This window comes from Desmodus rotundus, chromosome 7 (assembly GCF_022682495.2).
Source record: "Desmodus rotundus isolate HL8 chromosome 7, HLdesRot8A.1, whole genome shotgun sequence".
Taxonomy (NCBI): Eukaryota; Metazoa; Chordata; class Mammalia; order Chiroptera; family Phyllostomidae; genus Desmodus; species Desmodus rotundus.
Genome location: NC_071393.1, coordinates 124,674,100 through 124,695,761, shown reverse-complemented (window position 1 = coordinate 124,695,761; position 21,662 = coordinate 124,674,100).

Sequence of the window (21,662 nt, the reverse complement as noted above, 5' to 3'; positions counted from 1 at the left end):
GAGGCATCCGGGCCATTGTGTTTCAGGGAGGGGCAAACGACCACCTGCCCCTGGGAACAGCTAACAATGTTGCAGTTTATTCTACCTGACCCTCCCTCAATTTCAAACACCTCACCGTACCTTGTTTATTCCCTGCTATAAAAACATTGGCCTGGAATGAAAAGACAAGATGGTCTGTTAGGGTATGAACCCATCATCTTCTCAGATCATCAGCCATCTGAATAAAGCGCCCATAAAGATTCAATTGCTGTCATTGCTTATTGGGTTTGGTAGTGACAGGCAGCCCGAACGCCGGTGTCTTTTCTGGTTTTTAAACCTCTGAATGAGTTTTCAATTGTAGATAATTTCCTTGCTAGCTCTGCCATTTCCAAATCTCTCTCACCAACTTGTGGCTGGATACTAGCTGTCATGACAGACATGCCTAGCTAAGCGATGAATCGTGGAGTGTCAAAATTCAGATTTTACAAAGTCTGTGGGGGTTGCTTAAGGTACACATATGAATTAGCATCATTATAAAAAGTAGCTCAGTTTATTATTAATACTTGATATTCAAAATAATATATGCAGTTCACTAATGAGTATTGGTTTACAAAACAATAAAGAATGTGCTCCTGTAGAAACAGAGGCTTTACCCTTGCAACTCTGTAATAGCTACTTTTCCACTTTAAGAACAAATTATTATAGAAATTTAAGGAAATGTTGTGTTGTTGTTTTCAATCACTAATGCAACAAACAAATATTTATTTAGCATGTGCTATATGAGAGGTCCTATATTACCGAGTTCTGGGATACAACTTTTAACAAGACAGATGTGATTTCATCTGCAGTAATTAGGAGTCCCGTGAAGTCGTATACATACCATGATATTGGCCATCCTGAGACCTGGTCCTGCTTTTGGCTCTTGAACTAACGAGCAGCATCGCACAGATCACTGCTTTTACATTCATTAAGAGGCCCTTAATACCCTACATGGGGGTAACAGGTGGGCCTTGTTTCTCACCAGAAAAATGGATGAGAATCGGGTCTTATTTCAAATCTCCGTTCTCCTGACTAGCTGTATATGATTTGCCCTAACTCCATCATCAGAAAAGTAAGAATACTGATGACAGCAGGATCTATTTGGCAGGCTTATGGTGGGGACTAGGTGGAGTTTCATACATGAAGCCCCCAGACCAGCACTAGGCATACAGTGTTTGCTCCGTGTCAGCTGTTACCGTTCCGTAATTAAAGCAGCTCTCACAGCTCCCACATTTTAATCTGGCACACACACACTGAACCTTGACAAAGTTTCTGGTCCATATAAGACGCGACACAGTTCTCTCCTTGGAAAGAAGTTCGTTTAATGCATTATACTGTGGTTAAAAGAAATAGAGATATTTGCATTGGTGTGTATGTGCAAAAATATGTGAGAAACCAAGTTTACCTGATAAATAGTAATACATATATTATGAAAGGCAGGAATTTAAGCTAGTTTTCCTAGACGGATAAATTACTATAATTCTAACAGGTGAAATTATCCATGAGAAAAGAATGTGAGGTATATCTCAATTCAGTCCCCAAATACACTTTCTCTCATACACACAGGCACACCTGCTCACATTACATATACACAGTTATACCATAAACTAATATTAGATTACATACAGAATTTACATCGCAACGCCATCCCATTTTTCCCATGCCAAGCAGTGTAGATTAAAGGGAAACATACAGCTATAATCAGACTTGGGTTTGATTTCTGGATCCTATTATATAGCCTCCTTTCTCCCAGTCCTAATTAATCTATTTGCTCACTTGCTCACTGTGAATAAGTTATTGGTACAAAATGCTATTACAAACACGTGTGCATTTATAAGACTGGATCAAATGGAGGTAATTTTCCAGAAGCATAGCTCAGCAAACCCAAATAGCAGGCTGAAGGCTCTCCTACAACTTTGGAAAAATATGAAACCCATGTGAAATTCAGTTCCCAAGCAGCAAAATTGAGATAAAATTTAATAATATCTTTATTGCTGCATTGTTTGGAGGATTTTAGACCTACTCAAAGATATTCTGTGAATATTCACTGAATACCTAAAGGCAAATTTCGGATACTAAGATGAGATCAGTCATCAGGAGCCCCCAAATTCCTGACCTTTTTGAGCTGACATTCCCCTGGTAAACTATGTAAAGTGCAACCCTAAAATGATCAACCTGAAATATCGGCTGTTATCTCCTTCAGCGTGATGGTCGCCATTATTTCAAGGTAATTCCTATTGTCTTGGAAACAAGATTTCTCCTTTGTATAAATGTTGAGTAACTGGGTTTGAAAAGAAAAGGTGTGCTTTGTTTGCAAAACACTGAGGGAGAGAACAAGAAAGGATGCAGATGACAAAACTATGGGAAAAAAAGATAAAAGCAACATAAAGTCAATTCAATGAATTTAATTGCAGTTGGCAATACTTCTCCTGGTAAATATAAGATTTCAGAAAAGATTGTTTACAAACTATTTTTTGTGACAGTTTATTTTTCCTCCTTGAAGCAGGACTGAAGAATATGAGAACATGAGTAGGAGGAGTTCTGTGTTTAGAACTAGTCCTAAACCTGTTGCTGGGCTGATCAACAGACCCTTTGTGACTCTACGTTCTACGTGTAATTGGTGGCGTGCACCCAAGGGCCCACATGCTGATGTTCCTTGTGCAGAATGGATGTAGTTTAAATTTTTGTTAACCCTCTATCAGTTTTTACATTTGTGGATTTCTGTGTTTCTCCACAAGTACATGGGGCAGTGGCTGTTTAACTCACCCGCTTTGCAACTAAATAAACAATTTCTAGTCAACCTCTTTAACCGTACCAGGATGTCTATACAAACACGTTTTTGGCTGAAAGAAAATGATATCCATTTAAAAGTAACTCAGTGATGACACTTACAGAACCATAAAGTTCCAAAGCCATTCAAGTAAAAGCGTTATGTTCATTCAGGGGAGAAGGGACCCAAAGGGGAGATTTTTTATCGGTCTGCACTCCCTGCAACAGCACAAAAGAATGTGCAACTCATTTCCCTAAATGATATTGTATCCTAGAAGGAAAAAAATACCCTTTTAATCAAATTTTTATAATAATAGTGTTTTTGACACCTTATAAGATTTTTGTGAGACTCACATATTAAAAAAACAATAAAATTTTCTATGTAAGTGCAAAATAGTATCAAGTTTTTCTTTCTGTTTTTTTTCAAACAACTCTCAGTTTGTGCTGGTTCTCAAAACTAACTAGCTTAATTGTAGAATAAGTTCTATTTATATAACTTACTGACTTATGATAACCTCATAACATAAATTACACAATATAACAACAGGAATAGTAACAGGAACAATGATTCAGAAAGTGCTGTTAGAATTTCTAATCCCAACATAGTACACCTGAGGTAGGATGGAGTTGATATATAAACTCTGCATGTTATTCAATGTTTACAATATTAACATGTATACGTAATGTGTATGTGTATGTGTATATAATGTGCAGTTTGTATGTATGAGAGAGCGTACATATATTTGTGGAGTAAAGTGAAATATAAGAATTCTTCTTTCAAGGTTATTTTATGTTAAAATGTACTGACTCATCTATCCAGGAAAATGAGCTTAAATTTGCATGCTTCATAATATACTTATCACTACCTATCAGGTAACAGAAGGTAGAAGACTTGCCTGATGCCAATGTAGCAATGACTACCTGGGCCAAGTGTTCAGATCCAGGGCACCATCTGGAAGCCCTGTGTCTTAGTGACCATTCTCTGATGTCTAAATACACCCACTTTGGTCATATGAGGGAGGACCAAAAAAATAATAATAAGCATGGGAATTTATTTATAAAAATTGTGGATTTTTTCTTACATGTTTAAACTTCAGTCACCTTCAAAGTACTCTCCATTTGATGCAATACACCTATCAAGACTTCTTTCCACTGCTCAAAACAGTTTTTCAACTTGTCAATTTTGATGCTTTTTTAGTACTTCTACCGCTTTTTGTTTCACCTCTTCCACGTCGGCAATGTTTTCCTTTGAGGACTTTTTCATGTGGAGAAACAAAAAAGATAGTCACTTGGGGTGAGATCAGGTGAATAGGGAGGGTGGAGCACATGGGTCATGCCATTTTGGTCAAATATTGCTAAACACAGAGTGGTGTGGTCAGGTGTGTTCATAAGTCACCCACTTTCAAATGGGCAAACACTTCTTGAATGAGTCTTTAAAAAAAAATCACTGAAGCCAATCACAGCCTCTCACAAAATGCCAGCTGATAAAGGTGTGTTCCTAGAACACTCACCTAGCGGGGGAAGCCTGTTTACAACAGTCCCACCCTCCAGAAGATAATTCGTTTTTTATAGGTTCCCCTCACATTGGATGTATTAACAGACAAAATGTTTGATTGTTGACATGTGTCCATTTGGAAGAACAACCTGTAGCATTTGACTGAATGTTGTACTAGGGAATTGTTCATGGCTTCTCACTCAAAATGGGTGATAAATTCTGCTGTGTTGGCAAAAAAAAAAAATTAGAGAATCATTGGGGAATTAGTGCTTTCTTCTAGCCCCTCTCACCACTAACCCAAGCATAGCCATGAATAAATGCAAGTCTAAAAAGTGATGAGGGAAGATCTCTTTTGGCATATCTTCCCCCTTAATTAGTCTGCCAGCAAATATGAATGCCTGTGCTCCAAGCCTGAGTAGCAGTTAACCCACAGAAGCGGAGTTCTAATGCAAGATTTCGACTTTGCCCGCACTGCTCGAATTCTAATAGGTGATGACAATGTGCTGAGTCTTTTGATGACATAGATTGTTTACTTAACGTCCTTCCACCAACAACTTGTGTTACACAGAGTTGCATAATGTGGTTTGCAGCTCTGTTGTCAAAAAATATAAAATACACTGTCCATAGTTGTTAGTAGTTTCCAAGCAAGGACATTGTTAAACATATTTCATATTAATATAGTCTAGCTCAGTGGCAATTTTCTCCTAGGAAAGAAATATGGGGTTCCTTAAAGGTTTAAGTAAATAATCCTGAGTGCACTTGAAATATTCACAGGTCATGCATTGAACTTTCTCTCCTTGTATCTTAATAACCAAACAATACATTCTATCCCTAATTACAGAGTATTTTTTATGGTGACTTCCAGTAGGTTATTTTTTAAAGAGGTACTATATTAGGAAACCCATAATGCAGAGAGATACATCTACTTTATACACATTTGGCTAGAAGTTTTTAAGCAAAGTTAAAAGGTGAAATGTGATTACTCCACTCTACAGTGAGCTGTTGCTCAGAAAATGTTAATGAGATTCAATTAAGGATTAGATGCTTATGAGAAATTTGGTAGTGTGTTATTAAGAAAAACAGGGGTTTCTCTCTAACTGTAGTGTAGAGATAAATAGTTATCAGGTCTCTAGCACCATGGAACAAACTAATCAGCTACCTGGATTAAGAAGACATTTCTTTGGCAATGCTATATTTCTCAGGTAGGTGCATCCTGGTGAGTTTATGGCTTTCTCCTAAAACATTCATCATTAGGCACAGTAGAAAGCAGGCTGTTCGATGGATGGACCATTAGCCAGTTCTGGTGTGTAAATTCCCACTTGGAATTTACACAACTTTTCAGATTCTGAAATCCAATAGGATTTCCTCTGCTCTCTAAAAACTAAATCATCCCTTTGACCAGGGGGAGACAGATTTCTGCTGCTGACAAGGAATGTGTACTCCAGAGGAGAGGAGAGAAAAGCTGTACGGCCTGGGGTGTGTGTTCTCACTTTATCTACCAGTGATTTTTAACCATACATTTTTTCCCAAAGAGTTTTTGTTGCTGTTTGTTTTATATATCACGTATTTTAAGACTGATTTGGATTTCAGGAGTCAAATAAATACAACTGAGTATTTAGCCCCACTTCTGAAACTTCAGAGAGAATACATGCCATCCAATATGACTATCGGATGAACCACAACTATTGGAGAATGTGTAGACTTTGTTAGGGAAACGAGAAAATGAAGGAAAACTAAAGTGTTGAGATTATGATATTCATGTTAAACTCCAGTATTCTCTGTCAAGTAGCCATATATTTTCTGCTGATTAAGACTGAAAATGAGAAGCAGGAACTGGCAACCTGATTCACTACAGATACATAAACTATTATATAACAGATGTAGCATCAATGATATTATTAGAAGAAAAAAAGCATAGTAATAATGACAGGGTCCTTGGAAAAAAAATGGTTATTTAAGGAGAGAGGCAGTAAATGTTGTTCCGATCAATTGTTTTTATGAAACGAAACATAAAATCTAAGTCTTCAAAGGATCTGAACAGTTATCACCACCAAACTCCTCACCTGGAATATGAATTGCTTTGCAACATGAGTTCATTCAATATTCACTCTGACTTTGATCTCTTTTCTAGAAATTTTTAATCTATTATTAAGAAACACTATTCTCTAAGGAATTACCTACATACACAACTAACTGGCTTCCTGTTGAGAGACATCTATTGTAATGAAATTATTATTTATATATTTTTAAAGATATTTTAAATTATCATTTTTTAATATTTTATTTATTTATTTTTAGACAGAGGGGAAAGAAGGGAGAAGGAGAGAAACATCACTGTGTAGTTGCCTGTCACGCACCCCCTACTGGGGACCTGGCCCACAACCCAGGCATGTGCCCCGACTGGGAATCAAACCAGCCACCCTTTGGTTCACAGGCCAGCACTCAATCCACGAACCACACCAGCCAGGGCTATTATTTATATTAAGGCAAAGTTGATTTCCCTGTGGCTCTTGAAATATCTGTCTGCCCTTCAGGACCCAGGGAACAGCTCTAATCCCCTATATGACATACATCCATGTATTCTGAGTGTTCATTATGTGCCAGGTATTGTTTAGTTAGTAGGATTGAAAAAAATCACCGGAATAAGTAAGATGAGCCCTATCCTCTGCTGTACCCTCATAGGGTCCCTCTGGGGCCTTCTATTGACAGTGCCTAACTTTCTGCCTGTAGGCAGGGGAGTTGAAAAGGCCCAGCTATCAATTCCCAAAGCTGGGCCAACAAGGGTGAATTTGAAGTAGAAAAGCAATAAATTGATAACTGGCACAGATGGAAAAGAAGAGTATGAAAAATCAAGAGAAGAATCAGGAGAGAATCAGTTCAGGCCAAGACCGGGACAGAGAAAGTATATCCAAAGAGAAAATGAACATAAAATATATCTCAATGATAAAATATATGACTGGTGTTAGCTTTACTCTCTGAGACCAATGTATATTGAAAAGAATATGAGCTTCGGAAATTGTGAAGTAAGATTGAACTTGCATTTGAATCTCAACTCTACCACTTAATTATGTGCATAGTGAAAAAGCTATTAATTTACTCCCAACTTCAGATTCTTCCCCATAAAAAATGGCAAATAATATTGTATCTCTTAATATTGGGGTGCCTATCACAGAATATAACATACAATAGCTACTACATATGAAAGGGGACCCCCCAAAATGGAATTATCTTCTGGAGGGCAGGTTCCTCATAGTACAGGCTCCCCCCACTAGGTGGAAAGTCTAGGAACCCATTTACATCGGTGTGCCAACTAGCATTGTTGTGAGAAGCTGTATTCTGCTTCAGTGAATTTTTTTTGAAGATTCTTTCAAAATGTTTGCTCATTTCAAAATGAGTGATTTACAAGTGCACCCGCCCGCATTGCGCTGAGTGCTCAGCAGTTTTTGACCAAAAACGGCATGACCCCCATGCTCCACCCTCCCCATCCACCTGATCTTGCCCCAAGCAGATTTTTTTCTGGTTTCCCCAGTTTGAAAAAAGTCCTCAAAAGGAAACATTTTGCCAATGTGGAAGAAGTGAAATAAAAAACGACGGAAGCATGAAAAGGCATCAAAATTTACAAGATCAAAAACTGTTTTGAGCCATGTAAAAAATGTCTCAGTAAGTGTATTGCATCAAACAGAGAGTACTTTGGACATGACCAAAGTTTAAACATGTACGAAAAAGTACACAATTTAAAAAAATAAAACCCACTTTTTTTGGATCCCCCCTTGTAAATGACACATGACATTGTTTAACATTCTAGTTGAAAACTTTTCTTCCCCATTTACTCTTCATTTGTGGTGAAGAACACCCACAGTGCGTTTATTCCTGTCTTTCTTTATTACCCCAGTAAAAATTCATCTTTTCTATCTCACCCTGCCACCATCTTACACACATATATCACAGCCATTAATCACAAAGAATCAAAATTATGAGGCAGAATCAATAAAAATAAATTATTAAATACTACAGCAGTGTTGACTGCTACACTTATTTTATATTACCATCTTCAAAATAGAAAGAATGTCTGTACAAGAATCCTCCACTTAACATGGGAGCTATCATAAAAATTATGTTTCCTGGATAAATGTTTTATTACTTGTCACAGATACATGTTGCAACCAAGACACTCCTTATACCGTCATTACTTCAGGTTCAATACTTCAGAGGATGACATTAATTCTGTAGAGTACAGAAAACACTTTGTAGAGAAAAAATAATATTTATATTTCAGGACTCCTCATGGATTTACATTCTGTCCTTGGTCAATGGCATTCAGGGAGCACCCTGACTTCTGAATGACCATATCGTTTTGGTGGAAGCTGAGGGGGAAGATGAGAAATAGCCTCACTACGCCTCACCTGTTCAGGGAATTCTTTGAGGATTCCATCAAAATATTTCAGTGCCCCAAAATATCCTAGACGAAATCCCACGGCAGGGTTGGTGAACCCTTTCTGCCACCATTTTCACCTTTACTCAACGAGGAATTTTCTGTACTCAGGTACAAATTTATTTTAAAGTGGATTAGTTATTAAAATATAAAATCAATCATTTTTAAGCTCTCATTTTTCTCCTTCACAACACAGGCAGTGCAGACCTTACCTTAATATATCCCTTGATTTAGTAGAAGTACTTTCTTCCTTCTTTTGTCTTAGAAGTACTTTACACCTGGTGTCACATTATATTTTTCCTTTCAGTGCAGTTAAGGGGCCTATATCTCTCAATACCAGATTATAAAATTTTAAGGCTTTTACTCCTTGATTTGCTCATACAGTTTAGCATTGTATTAAATATCTTGTACAGGAGGCAGAGCAAATATGTGGTGAATTGAATTGATCTGAGACAAATCACTTTTCATAGCAATACGCATGGATCTTCGATAGAGAAGTGACCTAGAAGAAAGCTAATATAAACCATTGTATAAGGCCTTAGCCCTGACCATAGCTACTTCCTACCCTGGTGATGGTTAATTTTGTGTGTCAACTTTATGGGCCATGAGGTGACCCAATGTTTGCAACAGAAAATAAGTAAATACCTTCCCCTTACTCCCACCCCCAAGGAATTACCAAGGCCTGACACTAATTTATTTGACTAGCCAGAATTAGAGGATAACAATTGAATTTTGGTATCACAGTAGAAACAGGACCAAACAGAGCCCGTGTAAATAAAGAATCTCACACATCATTGGTGAACAGGAAAACACCTACAATTACACTGCAAATCACATAATGAAATCGTTATAATGATCAAAAACAGTTACTCAAATTTATCTTGTGTTTTACTTAACGTCATTACCTTCTGAGAAAGTTTTGCTTCTTCCATAAGAAACTACATTACAAAAATACAATGAAACTTCCCAAGCGCCTCAGGGAGTGTGCCCTTTATGTACACTTCCAGCCGAACATTAGGACATGAAGTGGATCCTATGAAACTGAGAGCAGCCCTGTGGGTGCTGGAAGCCAGCCCTGGAGCGACAGAGAGGACTTTAGCTCTATTCAAAAGGGAACTGTACTTTGAAAGGAGAGGAATATTGCCTCAAGACCTAATACTGAACCACAGAACCAAAAACTAGGCATTGACGCAGTCTTTCGGGAAAACACAAGCCAAGCCGTAGGATATCCATGGAGACACAGATTCGGACCCACCAGTATTTCCTGAGTACGGTTCTAATACTCTTTGGAGTGACACTAGTTCAACGTGGTAGTCATATGTAACTATGTAACTTGGAAAAAACAGTCTCTCTGTGACGCACTGAAAGACCTTCAGTGGGTTTTGCCAAAACCACGTGGTTTGTATAAAGATCAATGGAAAGGATAGAGGGCAAAGTGTCATTAAGAGAAAAGAGAACCCTAGTGCACTGTTGGTGGGAACCAGACTGGTGCAGCCACTGTGGAAAACAGTAAGGGATTTTCTCAGAAAACTAAAAATGAACCTGATCCTTTTGACCCAGCGATTCCACTGCTGGGACTATATATACCCTAAGAGCCCTGGAACACCAGTTCAAAAGAACCTACCTTTTGCAACAGCATGGATGGAACTGGAGAGCATTATGCTTAGTGAAATAAGCCAGGCAGCGAAAGAAAAATACCATATGATCTCATCTATAAGAGGAACCTAATGAGCAAAACAAACAAATGAGTAAAATAGAACCAGAGGCATGGAAACAAGGAACAGACTGACAGCAACCAGAGGAGGTGGGGAGACAGAAAGGGGGAAAGAAGGGGAAGGGTCTAGTGAAGGAACAGGTATAAATGACCCATGGGCATGGACAACAGGGTGGGGATTGACTGTGGGAGCTCGGGGGTGGGGCAGGGGAGAGCAATCGGGGAAAATTGGGACAACTGTAATAGAACAACATTAAAAAAAAAAAAAGAAAAAGATTGGAATAGTTATAACCTGGAATTATTCCTTTGTTGTTGCTCTGGCTATAGTTTTCTCCACATTGCACCATAATGAAGCAGAATTCCTTTACCACCAAGTTTCTTGATCAAAAAAGAATAACAAACTAAGGTAATTCACATCTCGTCATAAAATGGAGTTCTTCCAGATCTTCGGCAGTGTTTATTTCACTCCCAATGCAGACTTGTTTGGCTTTTTGCAATGTCAGGATAAAGAGTTAACTTCCCAAACTCTTTTCTCACGTTAAACCTTCTAACACCATGAGTCAATTTTCACTATGACCTATGTCCAAAAATGAGAACACACTCTAACCTGCTCACCTCTCAATGCAAAACTGACTTTATTAACAACATAATCACAGATATTAAACTACATTTTACATCGGTTTCCATAATGCAATGCTCCTTAATTTGTTTTTCTTTTTTGTTTCCTTTTGCTAAACAAATACCGGTCCTGCATAGAGGACTTGATATAATCCACAAGCTCTGTGAGTGGTATGTGCTGATATGCATGTCTGTCGATAGCATGTACTGGCCAAACACAAGTAATGAAACTGATAAAAAATACTTTCAAATTTAAGATGGAAAGGGATTTCTTTCAAAGCTGATTATCCTGTTCCCCTTTTCTTTGGAGTCATTTCCAGTCATTGCTGGGTGGGGTGATTAGAATGGATTATTTAAATAGGACTTTATCTTTCGAGGTTGCATTTAGGGCAAGATGAATAGTGGATATTATCTTGGTAATGGAAACTCTCCCTCAGGGTATTAGAGTTTTCTTCCAGAGTTGGTTAAGTGCCATGACAAATACTCTAAGTACATGTTGTCCACTCTGCTATCAAAAGATGAGAACTCGACAGCGAAAGACGATAATTCACACTTGCCACAAACTCATGCAGTTTCAGCTCTTTTGCAAGCCCTGAGTTCATCAAATGCTGCTTCAGAAAGACTGTCTCAATAGGTTCAAATTGTTCCTTTTTTATTTTCTGCCCCAGACAGATTGCTTGTTATCTGGGCGAGAATCACATGCAGGTAGGAAAAGAATAACTTATCAGAAATGAGAAACTGATTTGTGGATTCAGAGGCTCAACTGTTCCCATATGTGCTCAGCTTCTGAGTCATTCTGGTTCACAGGAAATCGGCAAATCTCTTTTCACAGCAATTTTCGGAGCCATTTGAGGGTATCTGGTAGGCTCAAAGCTGCTATGAGCATGCATGGGAGGCCAGCTTGCAGGGAACAGAAATATGAGCTTTGAATGGGAATAAAGAAGGATAAAGAAGGAAGTGGTTTGCGTTGACATTGTCATTTATCCCCTTCCTTCGGTATAGGAGACCTTTCTGCGTGGCATGGGCCCAGCTCCCACTCGGAAAAGCCAGTGGGGAGTGAGATCCGGCACATAGGACCCACGCCCAAGGATAGGATCTCCCATGGGGAATCAGGCCTGCATTGTACCTAGGCCACTTTGAGACTTGCTTTTTGCTAAAACTCCCTCACCCTGAATTGAGGCAGCAAATGCATATCTTTAAAGTAACTTCCTAAAATCTATGCTACACCTTCCAAGGACCAGTGTAACCAGTTCAACCACTTTTCCCTTTACATTTGTAAATATCCTTTCATTTTGATGTATTTAGCAACATCCTCTCCTTTGTTTTCTGTAAAAGGTAACCACCCAAAGCGAACCTGTGCATAGTAAACGAAAACCATGCTCAATGTAAAGTGCCCAGAAAAGCAATAAAAGCCTGTCAAGGCAAGGGTCGGGGCACTATCCTCCTGAGAGAGTGGCCACACCATCCCTTCTCCTCCACAGGACTCCATGTGAATTTGTCCATTGCAGCCACAACACACGGATCCCATCGCCAGAATCCACATTACTTCGGCTGGCAGATAATTTTGTTTCAAATAGGAAAATAATGTATTTCAACAAGGAAATATATATTTCCTTGTCAAGCATGTTTATCAATCAGTTTATATGCAATCTGAGTTATTCACAATGATTTCCCTTTTCCAGGTACTGGTAAGTGTAGATAATCAGTGTTACCCACAGCTACAAATAGTTTTCTTAAAATACTGTCTTCCTTTTTCAACAGATTGTCAAACTACCAAACAGGAGTGTTCAATGTTCCAGAAATAGAACTTACTTGACTAATTGCAGATCTACTTTCTAGGCATCAGTGATCTTAGAAAGTTGTAATGCCTGTAGTATTTTCTTTTTCTTCAAAAAAAAGCAGCAGAACATCCCAGGGTTCATTAAACAAGTCACCTGCTTGTTTTACAGCACTTAGCAACTACGTTTTCCTTCTTCGTGTAATCCAGGATTGTTAGTATTAAGTGCATGTCTTAGGGATGAAAGGACTAATTTGTTATTCTATTAATTAAAAGAAAAGAGCAGTAAAACCATATAAACACACATGAATATAGATATGTATATAGATATAGGTATATAAAATAAAAAAAGAGAATTGGAAGAGTGGTTTACAAATATATTTATAAAAGTATTAAGAATCCAATAATTCATAAATAATGGAAGGAGTATCATTTGGCTACAGCACAGAGCATTTAATGGCTTCTGTTTTCTTTCTCAAATTGAATAAATCCTCTTCTCAGAAATCACTCTGCAGTTCCGATACTTTTCCCCATACAATGATACACCCATCATTCTATCATTTACAGACCTAGGTTATATAATTTGAGGTACTTTCAGGACCTCTATGAGAATAACCTTTGTCAATGTGTCTCCAGGGCTGAAATTAACAGGCAGAACTAAGTTCTTACACCAATTCAAAACTGTAAAAAAAACGTATACAGAATAACAAATCACAACCATTGTAATTTTTACCTAATCCAAGACCTAACTAAAAAGGTGTGCTTTCTATCATGTGAATGACTAACATTTGCACAGGATTAAATGTTGGACAGTGAGTTGGAGAAACACAGTACCATGTGATTTCACTTATGTGTAGAATCTAATGAGCAAAATAAACTAACAATAGAAACAGACTCATAGATACAGAGAATAGACTGACAGCTGTCAGAGGTGAGAGGGGTTGGGAGATTGAGTGAAAAAGGTGAAGGGATTAAGCAAAAAAAAAAAAAAAAAAAAAACCTCATAGACACAGACAAAGTAAGATGATTTTCAGAAAGAAAGCGGGGAGCGGGGAGGTGAATGGTGATGGAAGGAGACTTGACTTTGCGTGGTGAACACAAAATACAATATACAGATGGTGTGTTACAGAATTATACACCTAAACCTATATAATTTTATTAACAAATTTCACCCCAATAAATTCAATAAAAAAAGAGTGAAGGTAAAAAATCAGAAGATTTAAGTTCTCTCAAAATACTTGCTAGAAGTGTTTTGGAATTAATGATAAAATATACAGCAATATATTTAAAAGAATAAAGAAGTTATGCAAAATCACAAAAGGAAAGGAGCCTATGTCAAGTGTGTGTTTGAATATACCTGTTTGATAAATTTCTCTCCATCAAGAAATATAATGTCTTTTAAGTCAGCCCTCCAGTTGCCTTAACTTTCTTAATGTTAACATAGTTTGATCAAATAATCGAGTCAAAAATTGTGGGGGAGATTAGCAACCAGAAAATGAGGTTTGTTAATTACCCCCACAGTAAAGATGACTGGCCTTGGAGGGTGACCCATTCACAGACTGAGGGCGATGACAGATGTGGATGGAATCACAGCTGGATTGTGGGCACCTGGGGGGCAGTGGGACATCACAGGGCACCAACACAAGTAGCAAAACAAGGAAGAAAGTAATGAAAAGGTCCAGAAAGGAAAGAAAAAGACAACAGGTAAAATATTGCCTTTTCTGTTTTTTTGAGAAAATGTTAGTATCTTATTTGAAACAAAAATCATTAATTGTTCTGGTACCATTAAGGATGCTAAAGTTCAAATTAATTTCTCAGAATTAAACAAAATTTATAAAATTGATCTCTCTTACTTTTGGCCAGTTTCATCATCCAACTGGAAAATGGAAAATAAAAGACAACATTTTAAAAAGAGAAATTTAAAATATGTCCTACAACCTGCTCATCTACCTTCTTTCATAATTAACAGTGAAATGGAAGTCCAGTCACAGAATCTCTACAACCAAATGAGTTTAAATTAAAAAATAAAAACTTGGAATAGACAAAATTATTTAGAAGTTTTACACAATGCATGATCATTGCAACATTAATACTTAAAACACAATTGCATTGTCTTAATAATAGAGAAATAAACAAGGGAAAATAATAGTCCAGAAACAGCCTCACGTATAGGTAGTCACCAGTTTTATGACAAAACCTTCACTACTGTTGGGGAAAAAATGATCTTAATAAGTGATGCCAGGGACACAAAGCAAAGTGAACACACACTCTGTTATTCACACTGTACACACAAAAATATTCAACAGGAATCATACATTTACATGTGACAATTAAAACAATACAACTTCTAGAAAAAAACCCAGCACGTCTCAACATTGGAGTAAAGAGCTTGAAAAAATCAGTAATCCTAAAATTTAAAAATGTTAATATATTGCACTTAAATACTTTGGTACAGTAAGTCCTCACTTAAAATCTTTGATAGGTTTTTGGAAACTGCAACTTGAAGCAAAATAATAGATATGGAACCAGTTTTGCCATAGGTTAACTGATATAACTAAGAGTCAATTTCCTATGACATATTTCTGGTGACAAAAACATCACCTAACTTCTAGATAAAGATCCAAAAGTCTTTTAGTATTTAACATTAAAATAAATGTGATCTTTATACATTTAAGAAAGATTAATGAAATAAGAGAATTCTTTTCCAACCTGCTTATTCTACTTCAGGGTTTTGGGTGGTCAGAACCTCTCCTTGCAGCTCAAGGCTCAAGGTGGGACCCAGCCAGGACAGGTTGCCTTTCCATGCAGGGCCACTCACCATACTCACACTCATGCAGACGGGAACTGTTTCAACACATCAACTCACCTAACATGCACATCGTTGAGATGTGGGAGGATGCCATAACATCCAGAGAAAACCCATACAGACACGGGGAGACCATGCAAACTACACAGGGTGGCCCCAACTGGGAACTGATATTTTTCCTCATCAATCTTATAATGGAATAGCATTGAATAAAACAATATTATTCTAGGACTTGATATAAAATGAGGTCTGTCTGGAAAAAGTCCAGCCATTGTTAATGTAATGAGAACAGTTTGGTCAACATTCATGTAACCTGGCAGTCAAAAAGAGTGGGCTGGAATACACATGTGTGAACAATGATGACTTCACTGTACTAGATGCCATGGAGTTGAGTGGGCATGTGTACTGTGTTGTCTTCATGCTTGAAAATGACTGAGCTAGTAGAACAAAGAATCTGCATCAAATTTTGCAGGAAGCTTGAACATTCCTCTATGGAAACTATTCAAGTGATTCAAAGGCTGCAGCTATGGACAACTGGTGATTGGCAGCTTCATGACAACAATGTGCCTGTTCAAACATCATATCTGGTGCAGTTTTTTTTGGTGAAACAGGAAATCACCTAAGTGACTCTGTCCCCCACAGGACAGATTTGGCACCCTGTGACTTCTGGCTTTTCCCAAAACAAAATCACCTTTGAAAAGGAAGAGATTTCTGACCGTCGATGAGATTCAGGAAAATATGACAGGGCAGCTGATGGTGATTGAGGGAACTGTATGAATTCTCTGGTGCCTACTAGGAAGGGGACTGAGGTGTCACTGTCCTATGTACAATGCTTCTTCTATCTTGTATCTTCTTCAATAAATGCCTCTATTTTTCATATTACATGGCTGGATATATTCTGCACAGACCTTGTCTATGTGTATATTATCTCAAATAAATGATTCATATCCACAACATATATAAAATAGTGTGCACTTTAAAAAGTCAAACAACCGAAATAAAAATTAGACTTGAAAGGACATTGCAAAAACTAGGACATGTAAAAAGTCAATTAATACATTATATTAATTCATCATAAAAGCATAAATTAAAACCTCAATTTGTTACCACTACACACCCACTGGAATGGCTAAAATTAAAAGTCTGACAACACCACATATTGGCAAGGATGTGGTGCAACTATAGTTCTATTACATTGTTGACTGAAGCTTGAATTGCTATGGACATATTGGAAAAGTATTTGGAATTACTTACTAAAGCAAAACATGCACCTACTATATGATTCATCAACACCACTCTTAAATACATACACAAGTAAAAGCAGTGCTTGTGTTCATAAGAAATTAAAAGTGCTCCAAATAACCGTTCAAGTTAATAACAATACAAGGTCATCCAAATTAACTTTTTTTAAGGGTCAAAAACTGAATACAACCAAGTGTTGACAAGAGAATATTTTTAAGTTGTGATGTCACAATATATATGATAATGTGATTTAGTTCATGGATTAAAAAGTTATTATGCAAAAAAATAGAAATGATATATAAGCAATAATCACTGAGAAAATTAAAATAATAAGAAATAATAAAATATCTGGTAATAAGCCTAAAAAGAAATATACGATAAGTACATTAATAAAAATGTATAATACTATTGGAAGACACAAAGAAAAACTTAAATGCTAAGATAAGGTAAACCATAGTATATATTGATTGGTTCATATAATACAGTTTCCCTATTATATTACATAAAAATGCAAATAAAGATACCGACAAAATTTACTTCTGTAAAATGATGAGTTTATTTTAACTTTTATATAAATATGTACGTAAAGAACAGATGGGTAAATATGGACCTAAAGAATATTGAGAGAACTAGCGTTTGTACTTATTAAAACATATTTGAAAGCTGAAATAATTGAAACAAAATGGCACCAAGTAAGACATTAGCAAACAAATCAATGAAAAAAGCAAATTGTTCAATAAATATAGGGGGGGTAATGGTGGAAAAGGAGGGAAGGGACTAGTCAGAGAACATGGATGAATGACCCACAGACATGGACAACAGTGTGGGAATTGGGGGGAGTGGGGGGTGGGATGGGTGGAGGAGGGCAAAGGGGAAAAATTGGAACAATTGTGTAGAATGACAATAAAAAATTTTTAAAAGAATAAAAAAGATAGTAAGAACAAAATTTATAAAAATACATGTAGAAATCTAGTATGTGATAACAATGGGATTTCAAGTCAGTGGCAAAAAGATGGATTATTTAATAAATGGTTTGGGGAAAAGTGTCAATCATCGGTAGTTACAATTGAATTTCTACATCATGTCTGACAACAAAATTATTTCCAAAAAGAAACAAAAGCCAAATAACAGGGTTAGGATAATATATTCAAAAATTTATAATTTTGAGTGAGCTTTCTATATACAATAGAAAATGATTCAGAATTCATAAACATAATATCTGTTAAGTTTGTTGTATTAAAATAAAAAAAGAAATCTGCACAGCATACACATTAGATAAATAATCTTGAAAGACAATAAATTTGGTGAATAATTTATAGCTCATACCAAATGCTTGGGGAAAAATCAAAACAAAACAAAAAGACCTCTTGGATATCATCAGAAGAAAAATGGGTGTAAAATGTAAACTAACAGCTCATAGAAAATGAAAAACAAATGGCTTCAAAAATATTAAGAGCTACTTAAATAACTTCATAAAAAGACAACAAAGACAATGTCTGTAGCAGAAAACATGAAACATACTATAATTAATATTATGAGAGAGAGTAAAAAATTACATCAATTGAACAGAATATTCTATAAAGGAAAATTATGATAACAAGAATAAGCTGTTAGAAATTTACTGTATGAGAGCAGAAATTTAAAAAAATATAATTAACATTGAAATGTCAATAAAAATCTGCAAAACAAAAGGACAAAGAAATAAAAAGTTAGAGAGAAAGACATACTAACTAGAAAATAAACCCAAAATGTGATTAATAAGAATTCTAGAAAGAGAGAGCTAGAAAAATTGAGAGGCAAAGATACACATAAAATAAATAAACAGACTTTTCCATATCTAAAAGTACGCAAATATCCAAACAGAAAGCATCTGCAGAAATCTTAGCAAAATAAATAGAGACCTGTGTTAAGTCACTTGGAATCTTAGAAAAACAGGGATTAAAGTTTCTAAATATTTGCAAAAAAAATCAAGTTTTCAGCTCAGACAATATCAAGACCAGAAACTACATCATTTAGAAGTAAGGCTTTCAAAATTCTGAGGGAAAATAATTTCAATTCTATAATACTCTTTTCAATAATTAACAACAATCAAATGTGAGAATAGATTTAAAACAATTAAATGTCTCAGAAATCTACTCTGCTGTCAGAGGTGTCAACATAGTTGTGTAAACTGTACACTACAAATTTTTAAGCATCACCATTCTCATAGAATGAAAGGTATATGAAATATCTGGAATTTTTAAAATTAAATTTATTGTGGGGACAATGGTTAATAAAATTATATAGGTTTTAAGTGTACAATTCTACAATACATTTCTACGCCAAGGTGATTCTATTTCCATTTATCCTTTTTTATAAAGTTCCTGGAGAATGCGTTCAAGAAGCTAAGGTATGAACTCAGGAGAGAAAGAAGACCTGGGGTCTGGGAAACAGTAGCTCCCACCCGGCAGAGAGGAAAAGGAATACCCAGGATTATCCATAAGGAGAAGTTGTAAGTCAAGGATATGTGTTGTCCATTAAGTCTAGAGAAAAACAAGTTCATACTGGACAGGAAAATAAAAGTCTTAAAGCTTTTCTTCTTTTCTGCAAGGAAAAGCATTGAATTTGTTGATTCCCAGATATGTTTTTATCATTTAGTGACAAGTTTTATAAGTACAGAGGACAATCTGGTAATAAGTTAGTAGTAGGGACATTGATGGCTAATACAGTGAATAATGGAAACAATGATTAACTTTGGAGCAAATAAAAAGATTACAAGGAAAAAAGTACATATTTCATGGTTTTACTCTCAAGAATATGTGTCATAATCAAAATTTAATGTTGAATATTAATTGAACTGAAAGTAGTATATTGAGAAAAAGAGGAAAGGGGAAGGATGCACATGTGAATGCGAAATCCTTATGCCCATGGTAGGGAATCAAATGACAATGTCTAAAATTGAAGAGCCAAATGTACCATTTATTAGTATGCTATTTGAAAATGTAAAAATAAATAGAATAAAAGTAAAGAGAAGAAAGAGCTAAAAGACTTGCACACGACTGTCTTCAAAATGTATATGTACGTATATTACTTAGGTGCATAAATTTAAAAAGTGTAAAATGAGCATATCACTATTTTCAAGTAGTGAGTTTAATCATTTTGTTGAAATGAATCTTCTTATTTTTAGGTTTAAATAAATTTTAATAAGCTCTCCTTTTATCATAATACATTGACACATATTAGTTACAGGTATAAAACATAAGAGTTCTATATTTGTGTATACTGAGAAACATTCACCAAAATGTCTAGGCTCCACCTCACATAGTTACAAATTCTTTTTAATGTTTAAATTTTTTAAAAAAGGTTTTAACTAAACATTTTTTAATTCTAAAGTCAAATATTTTAGATGGAAACTACCGTTTGAAGACTGTGCAAACATGAGCTTGATTGTGATATAATAGCTTGATTTTGATTTGCTACAATTGGCGTTAGAGTAGGACTAATGTGCAACTGCAGAGAAATGGCCAGCACCATATTGCAATAAAAAACACTCTAAGACACCAATTCAGAAGTACCTGTGGACCCCAATGTTCATAGCGGCACAATTTACAATAGCCAAGGTTGGAGGCAACCTAAATACGCACCAGTAAATGAGTGGATCAAATGTGGTACATTTACACAATGGAATACTACACAGCAGAAAGAAAGAAGGAGCTCCTACCCTTCATGAAAACATGGATGGAACTGGAGTGAAATAAGCCAGGTGGTGAAAGGCAAATACCATATGATCTCACCTATAAGTGGAACCTAATCAACAAAACAAACATGCAAGCAAAATATAACCAGAGATATTGAAATAAAGAACAAACTGACAGTAACCAGAGGGGAGGAGGGAGGGGGATAATGGGGGAAAATAGGGGAAGGTCCATCAAAGAACATGTATAACGGACACATACACAATGCCAAAGGGGGTAGGTTCAAGGGTGGAAGGCCAGGATGAGTGGGGCAGGAGCCTGAGTGGGGTGAAAATGGAGCAACTGTACTTGAACAACAATGAGAAATAAGAATAAAAAATTAACATAAAACACTCTGAAAGCATTGTCTGTTAGCCCAGATACCCCTTATCCTGTCTATATATGTTTGTTTCCATGTGTATCAGTTACATTTTGCTGCCTAACAAGCCAGTCCCAAAAGTTAGTGGCTTAAAATAACAATAAATTCTCACTGCCCATGATTCATGGTCAGTACTTTAGTTTGACCTCAGCCAGAAAATTCTTCTGCTCTCGCTAGGGTCACTCATGTGGCTACTGTAATCTCTCAGCTCACCTGGAGTTGTGTGGACCAAGGTGGGCTGTCACAGTCCTGATGGGGGTGCTGGCTACCTGCCGGGCCCCTTTTGCAGCATGGTCTGTTGTCCATGAGATGGCTAGCTCGGAACTTTTCACGTGGTAGATTTGGTGTTTCAAGAGGGTTAGAACTGAAATTGTAGTGCTTTCTGAGGCTTAGGCCCAGAGCTACTACAACATCACTTCTACCACATTCTGTTAATCAAAGCAAAGAGGAAGACCAGCGAGATTCAAGGGCCTAAAAAATGGTCTCCATCTTTTGAAAGGAGAAGTTGAAACATTTTGTAGTCTTCTTTAACTCATTCTATATCCTAACACTGATTCTCATCTTAACCAGTTTGCTAGTGAATTTACATGTAAGTCTCATGCTAATTTACTCTCAGCTCTTCAATGTCACATGCACCCTCCCCACCCACAGGTATTCACCAATGCCCTAGGGCATGATACCCTTTCTAACTTCTTACAT